The sequence below is a fragment of the Tenrec ecaudatus genome, chromosome 12 (genome assembly GCF_050624435.1).
Source record: "Tenrec ecaudatus isolate mTenEca1 chromosome 12, mTenEca1.hap1, whole genome shotgun sequence".
NCBI classification, from domain to species: Eukaryota; Metazoa; Chordata; class Mammalia; order Afrosoricida; family Tenrecidae; genus Tenrec; species Tenrec ecaudatus.
Genome location: NC_134541.1, coordinates 129,925,100 through 129,935,384, shown reverse-complemented (window position 1 = coordinate 129,935,384; position 10,285 = coordinate 129,925,100).

Sequence of the window (10,285 nt, the reverse complement as noted above, 5' to 3'; positions counted from 1 at the left end):
CACACTCCACTGCTGACCTCCAGAACACTCCATTTTCCCTAAGGCAATTACCCCTGTACCACACTCAGCTAGGTGAGCTCCACCCTGTTTAGCTAGCTCGAGGCTAGGGAATGAGGGCTTTCACTCCAGAGGATAATCTGCCCAAATTCTCACCAGGGAATTCCTGCCTGTGTACCTACCTGGGGGCATAAGGCAGCTCGGCCAACACCCATCAACATTCCAAGCTTTAGGAGGAACCTCTGTCTAACCTCTGCAACACCAAAGCAGGCAACCCACCAGCCTTCTGGGGCACTCCCCTGATAGGGAAGCCACGGGAGGATAAAGTGGTAGGTTAATCCCATAGTAAAATTAGCTGTAGCAAGGTCAAAAAAGCATTTCTGTAAATCTCCCAGAGAGAGCCAGTGCTCTTCCACTCGCTGGAAAATGGCACCTGGCTCCTCTAAAACAACGCAATGCAAGCATCCATCAGCCCCAACAACCTCAATGGAAAAACAGGGGAAACAAATGTCAATGGCAGAAGATGTCCTGATCATAACAACATACATAGAAGAAGCAGACATTGAGCTGACACAGAAAGAAATTTTCAGAATGCTGTTTGGAGTCATACAGGATATGAGGGAAACAATACAGAAAAAGGAGGAATTGATAGAGGAGATAAAGGTCATATACCAAAAGGAAATGCAGGAGCTTAGGGAGGAGATAACAAAAAACTGTAGCAGAAACACAGGCCTTGAGAATTGATTGGAGGAATCAGAGAACTGCATCAGTGACTTAGAGGACAGCGAAGCAGATTTTTACAAACGTGAACAAATATCTAATAAGATCATCAGAGAAGCTGAAGAAAACCTAAGAGCTATGTCTGATGCTATGAAGCGGAACAACATTAGAATTACTGGCTTACCGGAGGACGACACAACAAAGAAGTTATCTGCAACAATAGTGAGAGAATTCTTGGAGGAAAACTTCCCCAGCTTAATGAATGAAAACCAGGCAATAATTCAGGAGGCTGAAAGAACACCAGCAAGACTAAACCCCAAGAAGAAATCACCAAGGCACATACTAGTTAAACTATCCAACTTTGAAGAAAAGTAGGAAATCAAGAGTTCAGCTTGGGAAAAACAAGCAATCACATATAAATTTTCCCACATAAGAATATGCTCAGCTCTATCAGCAGAAAACATCAGCAAGTGGCGAGAGTGGAGTCACATATGCCAAAAATTGAAGGAAAATGCAAACCCAAAACACTCTACCTAGCCAAATTATCAATCAAGATAGATGGAGAAGAGTCTTCCCAGACAGGAATAACTCAAAGCATACGTTAGAAGAAACCCAGCCCTACAAAAAATCCTTTCCGACCCAATATGAGCAGAAGAACAACATTCTCCAAGCATAAATAAGAGACCGCCACATAGAATAACCTCACCAAGAGGGCAACAAAGAGAAAACAGATCCCAAGATAGCACTGGCTTAAAGGTGGAAAGAAGTCAAGAATGATACACTCACACACATGCACAACACACTAATGAGAAAGGAAAGTAGGAAACCTGCCAATACAAAAGATATAGGATGACATTACAGAATCCACAGTTGGAGAAAATAACCCTGAATATCAAAGGCCTGAACTCAGGCATTAAAAGACTGAGACAAGCAGACTGGATTAAAAAGCACAATCCATCAATCTGCTGCCCACAGGAGACACATCTCTAGACTACAGGCAAAAATAGTCTGAGAATCAAAAGCTGGTGAAAGTCATAGCAAGCAAACAGCAATAAAGAATAGAAGGGGGTGCTATACTAATCTCAGAGAAAATTGACTTCAAACTGCAAACAAAAAAAAAAAGATAAGGAGGGACACTATATAATGCTCAAGGGACTGTTAGGCGAAGAACCACTAAGCATTGCAAACATATATTCCCCGAATGAGAGACCGGCTGAATACATCAACCAAACACTACAAAAGATTAAAAAAGAAGTCACAGACTCGACAATTATAGTGGGTGACTTCAACACACCACTCTGTGAGAAAGAGAGATCACAGGGAAAGAAACTCAACAAGGAGCTCGGGAGCTAAACACGACAATTAGACCATTTGAACTGATAGATATTTACAGAGCTTTTCATCCAAATACAAAAGAATTCACATTCTATTCTAGTCCAAATGGCACATATTCGAAGATAGACCACATGCTGGGGTATAAGGCAAATCTGCATAAATTTAAGCACATTGAAATATTACAGACCTCCCCTCTCTGACCACTGTGCCATAAGGCTGGAAATCAACAAAAGGAAGACAAAGAAAATAAGAGCAAACAATCGGAGGATGAATAACTCTCTACTGCAGAAGGAGTGCTCAACTGGCACACATCAGAGATGAAATTAGGAAATTTATAGAAACCAATGAAATGAGCACGTCATACCAAAACTTATGGGACCCAGCAAAGGCAGTCATCAGAGGAAGTTTCAAGCAATACACGCACACGTGAGAAAGGAAGAGAGACTCATGAATGATATGTTGGCACAAAATTTACAACAACTAGAGCAGAGTCAGCAGGACAATCCTGCTAATAGCAAAAGAAAAGAAATTATAAAAATCAGGACAGAGATTCAGGAGATGGAAAATAAGAAAATGATGGGGAAAATTAATAGTTCTAAAAGTTGGTTTTTTAAAAGGATAAACAGAATCGAAAGACCACTGGCAAACCTACCCAAAGAAAGGAGGAAACAAATTTCAATAGCAAGAATAAGGGATGAAAGAGGGGTCATTACAACAGACCCTAATGAAATCAAAAGGATAGTTACACAGTACTCTGAAGGATTGCACTCCAATGAATTCAACAATTTGGAACACATGGACAAATTCTTGGAAAAACAATCCTTCCTTAGACTATCCTCGGTGGACGTCAAGAATCTCAACAGACCCATAGGAATGGAAGAAATAGAAAAGGTTATCAAAGGATTACCAACTTAAAATCCCGTTGACCAGATGGCTTCACTGGAGAATTCTACCAAGCATTTAGGGAAGAACTAAAACCAATCCTACATAGACTCTTGCTGAACATAGAAAGAGATGGCAAACTCCAAAATTCCTTCTACGAAGCTAGTATAACTGTGATACCAAAACTGGGCAAGGATCCCACAAGAATCTAGAACTACAGACCAATATCCCTAATGAATATTGATGCAAAATCCTTAACAAAACACTAGCCAACTGAATACAAATGTGTATTAAACAAATAATTCACCATGACCAAGTGGGATTCATACCAGGGATGCAGGGAAGTTTCAACATAGGAAAGACCATTAGTATTATCTCTCAAATTGACATGAAAAATTATAAAAAACCACATGATAATATTGATAGGTGTAGAAAAAGAATTTGACAACATCCAACACCAATTCCTCTTTAAGACATTTGAGAAGATAGGAATGGAAGGAAAGTTCCTCAAGACAATACAAACTATATATGAAAAACCAGCAGCCAATGTCGTAGTCAATGGAGAAAAGAGTACCACAATCCCACTGAAACAGGAGACTAGACAAGGATGCCCCTTGGCCCCACTCTTATTTGATATCACGCTGGAGCTTTTAGCTAACCACATAAGGCAAAGAAAAGACATCAAAAGTATTCATCTGGGGAAGGAAGAGGTGAAACTATCCTTATTTGCAGATGATATGGTTTAATATATGGAAAATCCCAAAGTTCCACAAGGGGAGTACTGGAAGCAATAGAGGAGTTTGGCAGAGTGGCAGGATACAAGATCAACAAACAGAAGTCCATCAGACTGTTATACACATCAGATAAGACCACAGAAGAAGAGATTAAAAAGGTGGTACCCTTCACAATAGCCAAATACAAATTGAAACATCTAGGGATATACTTGACTAAAAAAACAAAATATCTAAATGGGGAAAACTATAGAACACTATTACAAGAAATCCAGAGCGACCTCAACAAATGGAAGAATATCCCATGCTCTTTAATTGGAATACTCAATATAGTTAAGATGTCAGTTGTGCCAAAAGCACTATATAAGTTTAATGCAATCCTGATACAATTACCCTCATCTTTCTTCAAAGAAATGGAAAAACTGATTACCAACTTCATATGGAGAGGGAAGAAGCTCAGAATTAGCACAGAACTCCTCAAGAAGAAGCACACAGTGGGAAGGCTTGCTTTACCTGACATTTGCACATACTACACAGCCACACTTGTCCAAACCACATGGTATTGGTACAATGACAGATGTTCAGATCAGTGGAAAAGAACTGAAAAGCCAGAAATAAAAGTATCAGCATACAGGCAACTGATCTTTGATGAGGGGCCCAAAATATCAGATAGGAAGCAGATACCCTCTTGAACAAGTGGTGCTGGAAAAAAAAAGAATATTTACCTTCAGAAAAATGAAGCAAGACCCTTATCTCACTCCATGCACAAGATGAAACTCAAGGTGGATCACAGACCTTGAAGTTAAACCCCAAATTATTAGGGCCATCAATGTTGGAATTGGGACCAAATTGAAAACTTTGGCAGAGAGAATACATAGGCTATCAGAAATAGGGAAGAGCACAAACACAGAGGAGGCTCAAAATGACAAATGGGATATACTGAAGGTAAAACAACTGTGTGCATAGAAAGAATTAACCAAGGGAGTAATAAGAGAGTCCATGGACTGGGAAAACAAATTGGAGTACTATGCATCACTAAAAAGCAGTGATGAACATATGAAGCACATGGTGGCATAGGAACAACTGGAGGAAATCATGCTAAGTGAAGTAAGTCAGGCACAAAAGGACAAGTACATGAGTCTGCTGAGGTAAGCATGAAAAAAAGAAACGCGCCAGGGGAAAAAGTTACTGTATGCAAACATTCTTGGGGTGAGGGCCGTGTAGTATGGTCGACTACTACAGAGGAGGTGGGGAAACGGAAAATAAAAGGATGAAAATAAGGAAGAAATGGGTAGCAGGGGCATGGGATGCTAACCCACGAAAAGGGAGGGTATTTTTTATATCTCCACAAGGAAAGAGGGACCATACTTCAACCCAGTGTCCCAAGCTGTGAATGCAATATTCTGAATTGCAGTAGGGAACCAGTGGAGAGGTCTGGGGGGCTGGCCCCAGTGCCAAATGCTAAGTGGATGCCTGCCCCTTCTGCCAGAAGAATTTATTTCAAAGGCCAGCATTGAATCTGCAGCTCCGGGAGAGGTGCATATCGGATTGAAGCACACGGGAGCAGATGAGGGAGGAGTAGCAGAGAGTGGAGCACCTCCTGGCTCACCAGGCCCTGAGGACAATGACACCAATTAGAGCCCCCTGTCCACAGAGAGGACGACATGGTCAACCCCAATATGAGACATGAGCCATGGCCCTGCGGAGGACAGCACCGGAGACACAGTGTGAGAATTGCTCCCAACCTGATCCCACCACACCGAGGCAAAGCACTGGGGGTGTGCAGTGAAACAGCAAGGGAATGGAGCGCCAAGCTCCCAAGGGAATTCTGAAGGAGGACTTTGGGGCCAGTGTTAGGTGCCCCAACAGACAGGACTGGCAAACACTACTGAAGGCCAACACGCAATCCTTGAACTACGTATAAGCTTTTCTTTTTTGTTGTGTTCTGTTTTGTTTTTTTTTGTCAGTGGTTTCTGGTTGTTCTTTTGTTGTATATTGTTGCTTGGTTTTGCTCTGTCTTGTTGTGCATGTTATTATCTCTACAGGTCTGTGTAAATAAGATAGGCTGGATGAACCACCTAGTGGAAAAACAATGGGACCAACTATTTGGGAAAAATGAGATAGCGGGTGGTGGGAGGTAGGGAAGTGGTGTTAACAAACCCACGGAAAAGGGAACAAGTGTTCCAAATTGGTGTTGAGGTGGGTGTGGCAGGCTTGGTAGGGCATGATCAAGGGTAATGTAACAACGAGGTATTGCTGAAACCCAGGCGGGGACGGAGTGTGACAGTGTGACAGGAGGAAAGTTAAGGGAAATAGAGGAAAGATCTGGTAGGCAAAGGACATTTATAGAGGTCTAGACAAAGACATGTACATATGCAAATATATATATGAGGATGGGGAAATAGATCTATGTGCCTGTATTTATAGGTTTAGTATAAATGTGGCAGAAGGACATTGGGCCTCTACTCAAGTAAACCCTGAAGGCAAGAATACTTTCTTCTATTAAATTGGCATTCTATGATGCTCACCCTCCCGACACAACCACTGAAGACAAAGCGGGTGAATAATCAAATGTGGTGAAGAAAGCTGATGGTGCCCAGCTATCAAAATATATAGCATCTGGGGTCTTGGAGGCTTGAAGATAAACAAGCGGCCATCTAGCTCAGAAGCAACAAGCCCACATGGAAGAACGCACCAGACTGTGTGATCACGAGGTTCCGAAGGGATCAGTTATCAGGCATCAAAGAACAAAAAAATCATATAATTGGGTGCACACCTTCATGACACGATCACTGAGGACAAACAGGTGCATAAGCAAATGTGACGAAGAATGCTGACGGTGCCCAGCTATCAAAACAGATAGCCTCTGGGGTCTTAAAGGAGTGAAGGTAAATAAGCTGCCCTCTAGCTCAGAAGAAACAAAGCCCATATGGAAGAAGCACACCACCCTATGCGATCACAAAGTGTTGAAGGGATCAGGTATAAGGCATCATCAGAACAAAAAAAAAATCTTACCATAGTGAATGAAGGGGGAAGTGCAGAGTGGAGACACAAAGCCCATTTGTCGGCCACTGGAGATCCCTTTGCAGAGGAGTATAGGGAAGGAGATGAGTCAGTCAGGGCGCAATGTAGCACCGATGAAGAATACAGCTTTCCTCTAGTTCCTAAATACTTACCCCCCCGAAACCCCTCCAATATCATGATCTGGATTCTACCATGCTAATCAGGATAGAGCAGAGGATGTACACTGGTGCAGATAGGAGCTGGAGGCACAGGGGATCCAGGGTGGATGATACCTTGAGGACCCGCGGTGTGATTGGCCATACTGGGAGGGTAGATGGAGAGTGGGTTGGAAAGAGGGATCCAATTACAAGGATCTACATGTGACCTCTTGCCTGAGGGACAGACAACAGAAAAGTGGGTGAAGGGAAACATCAGACAGGGCAAGATATGACAAAATTATAATTTATAAATTATCAAGGGCTCATGAGAGAGTGGCAAGGGCGGAGGGGGAAAAGGAGGACCTGATGCAAAGGGCTTAAGTGGAGAGCAAATGCTTTGAAAATTATGAGGGCAATGAATGTACAGATGTGCTTTACACAAATGATATATGTATGGATTGTGATAAGAGTTGTATAAGCCCCTAATAAAATGCTTTGTTTGTTTGTTTTGTCTTTTGCCTTGGAGAGAGCCTGAAAGCAAGATGGGTCACCAGCAGCTCTACTGGAGCCACCGCGAAAATTCATCCAGGGTTCCCCTTCTTGCCGCCTGTGCTCAAACCGGCACGGTCTGATCCGGAAATACGGCCTCAATATGTGCCATCAGTGTTTCCGTCAGTACGCGAAGGACATCGGCTTCATCAAGCTGGACTAAGTTATCTTTGGATGGACACTCCAACACCGCTACCCAAAAGAAGAAACAATGGCAACTATTTGTACAAAAAATTTTAAAAATTCAAGTCTGAAAAAAAAAGATAAATTTTTTAAAAGAACATTGCAAAATCAGTGGTGATTCTAGTGCTGTCTGTGATAGGATTGTATCTATCTGCCTTCAAGGAAATCTAATCAATACAGCTACTGAAATTTATCTACCCACCACAAAAACTGGTGATTAAGAAATAGAAGAATTCTACTATCTTCAGTCAGAAATTAAACATGCAATCAAAATACATTGATAATTATTGTGGAATGGAATGCAAACATTGGAAACAGAGGAAAGACCAGTACTTGGAAAAACCGTACTGGCGACGCCAGACCAACTTGTTCATAGTATATACCCTTTCATCAACCCAAGTGGCAACTGTATACATGACATTCTCAAGATGGAATACACAGAAAGCAAATGATTACCTCTGTGGGAAGTGAGTATGGAGAAGCGCAATATCAGTAACTAAAACCAAACAAGGAGCTGACTGTGGAACAGACCATCAATTGCTCATATGTAAGGTCAGGTCAAGGCTCAAGAAAATTAAAACAAGTCCACAAGACCCAAATATGACCTTGAGCCCAGACCACTTGAATTAAGAGAACATCTCAAGAGCAGATTTACTGCATTGAATACTAAAGACAGAAGACTTGATGAGCTGTGGGAGGACTTCATGAAGAAAGCATAAGGCCATTTAAATAACAAGACAGAAAGAAAAGATTCAAATGGATGTCAGAAGAGACTCTAAACTTGCTCTCAATCACAGAGCAGTTAAGGCAAATGGCTGAAAGGATGAAATCAAAGAACCAAACAGAAAATTTCAAAGGTCAGCTCTAGGAGACAAAGTCAAACATTGAATGTGCACAGACCGAGAGTAAGACAAGCAGAAAGGAAGAACCTGCTCAGCATATCTGACACCAAAAGAATTGAGGAAGAAATCCAAGCCTTGAGTTGACATGTTGTATGATTGTAGGGGCAAACTAATGAATGATTAAGAGAAGATGGATGGAATGAATACAGAGTCACTCTACCAAAGAAAACTAGTTGACATTCCACCATTTCAGGAGGTAGCAGATTAGCAAAAACCAATGTTGCTGAAGGAACAAGTTCAAACTTCCCTCAATGTGTTAAACAAAAACATGACCCCAGAAATCCACAAAATATCCATTGAATTGTGTTTCAGCAAGCTGATGAAGCACTGGAAATGCTCACTGGTCAATGCCAGGAAATTGGAAGACAGCTATTTGCCCAACTGACTGGAAGAGACCATGTTGGTACCCATTCCAAATAAAGGTACGCCAACAGAACACTCAAATGATAGAGCAATATCATTGACATGACATAGAAGTAAAATTGTGCTGAAGAACATCCAGCTAAAGTTGTAGCAGTGCATCCACAGGGAACACCGAGAGGTTCTGGCGGAATTCGGAAAAGGACATGGCACCAGGGAAATCATTGCTCATGTCAGATGGATGTTGGATGAAAACAAGAAATGGCGAGAGATGTTTGCTTGGGTTGTATTGACTATGCCAAGGCATTGGACTGTGTGGATTATCCCAAATCATGGATTGCCGTGAGAAGAATGGGAATTCCAGAATTCTTCATTGTGCTCATTCAGAGCTTTCACATGGACCAAGAGGCAGGTGTGGGAACGGAACCCTGCATGGTCTAAGGGAAGTTGCATGTCAGGGTTGCATCCTCTCACCATACTCACTCAATCTGCATACGGAGCAAATTCATCAGGAAGACTGGATATATTTGGGCGGAAGTGTGTGCACCAGGATTTGGGGAAGGCTTAGTAACAACTTGCTGTACACCTGATATTCACAGGGGACACAGCCTGGCTTGATGAAAGTGAGGAAGGGCTTGAAACACTTGCTGATAATGTTCAAGGATTGCAGCCTTCAGGATGGATTGCAACTCAAGGTCAAGAACACAATCTAAAAAAAATAATCCTCACAAGTGAAACAACAGGTAACAGCACGATAAGCAGAGGAAAGTTGGAAGTTGTCAAGGATTTGCTCTTGCTTGCACAAGACCTCTTTTGAGTGTTGGAAAGCAGAGAAGTTACTTGAGAAGTAAAGTACACCCGACACAAGACATGGTATTTTCAATCACTTCACATGCATGTAAAGTCAGACATGGAATCAGTAAGACCAATAGAACTGATATGTTTGGTACTGACAAAGTATGTTGAGCGTACCTTGGACAGCCAATAGAACGGACATGTGTCTTGGAAGAAGTCCAGATAGAATGCTCTTATGCCCGGATATCAACACTTCATGAAAAGAACTTGGGACCTGTTATCAGGAGAGAGCAGGCCCTGGGAAAGGACATCCTGCTCGGTAAAGTAGGGGGGGCGTGGAAAAGAGGAAGGCTCTCAACAAAATGGATTGGCACAGTGGCTTGTAACCATGGACTCAATCAAGCACAGAATCAATTGTGAGGATGGCCCGAATCAGACAGTGAGTGTTTCAGAGGCTGTCTGTGGGTCAGAATCAACTGGACAGCACCTAACAACAGAATGCGTCTGTATGAATGGACGTTGCATAGTATAGACATTTCCCTGTTGACCACTTGTTCCCCCCCATTGGGTTTCTGGAAGTCAGGCTGCTGTGAACACTGGTGTACAAGCACCTCTTGGGAGCCCTGCTTTTCACGCTGCTGGGTGTGTAAGGTTGATGACTGCTGTTAGG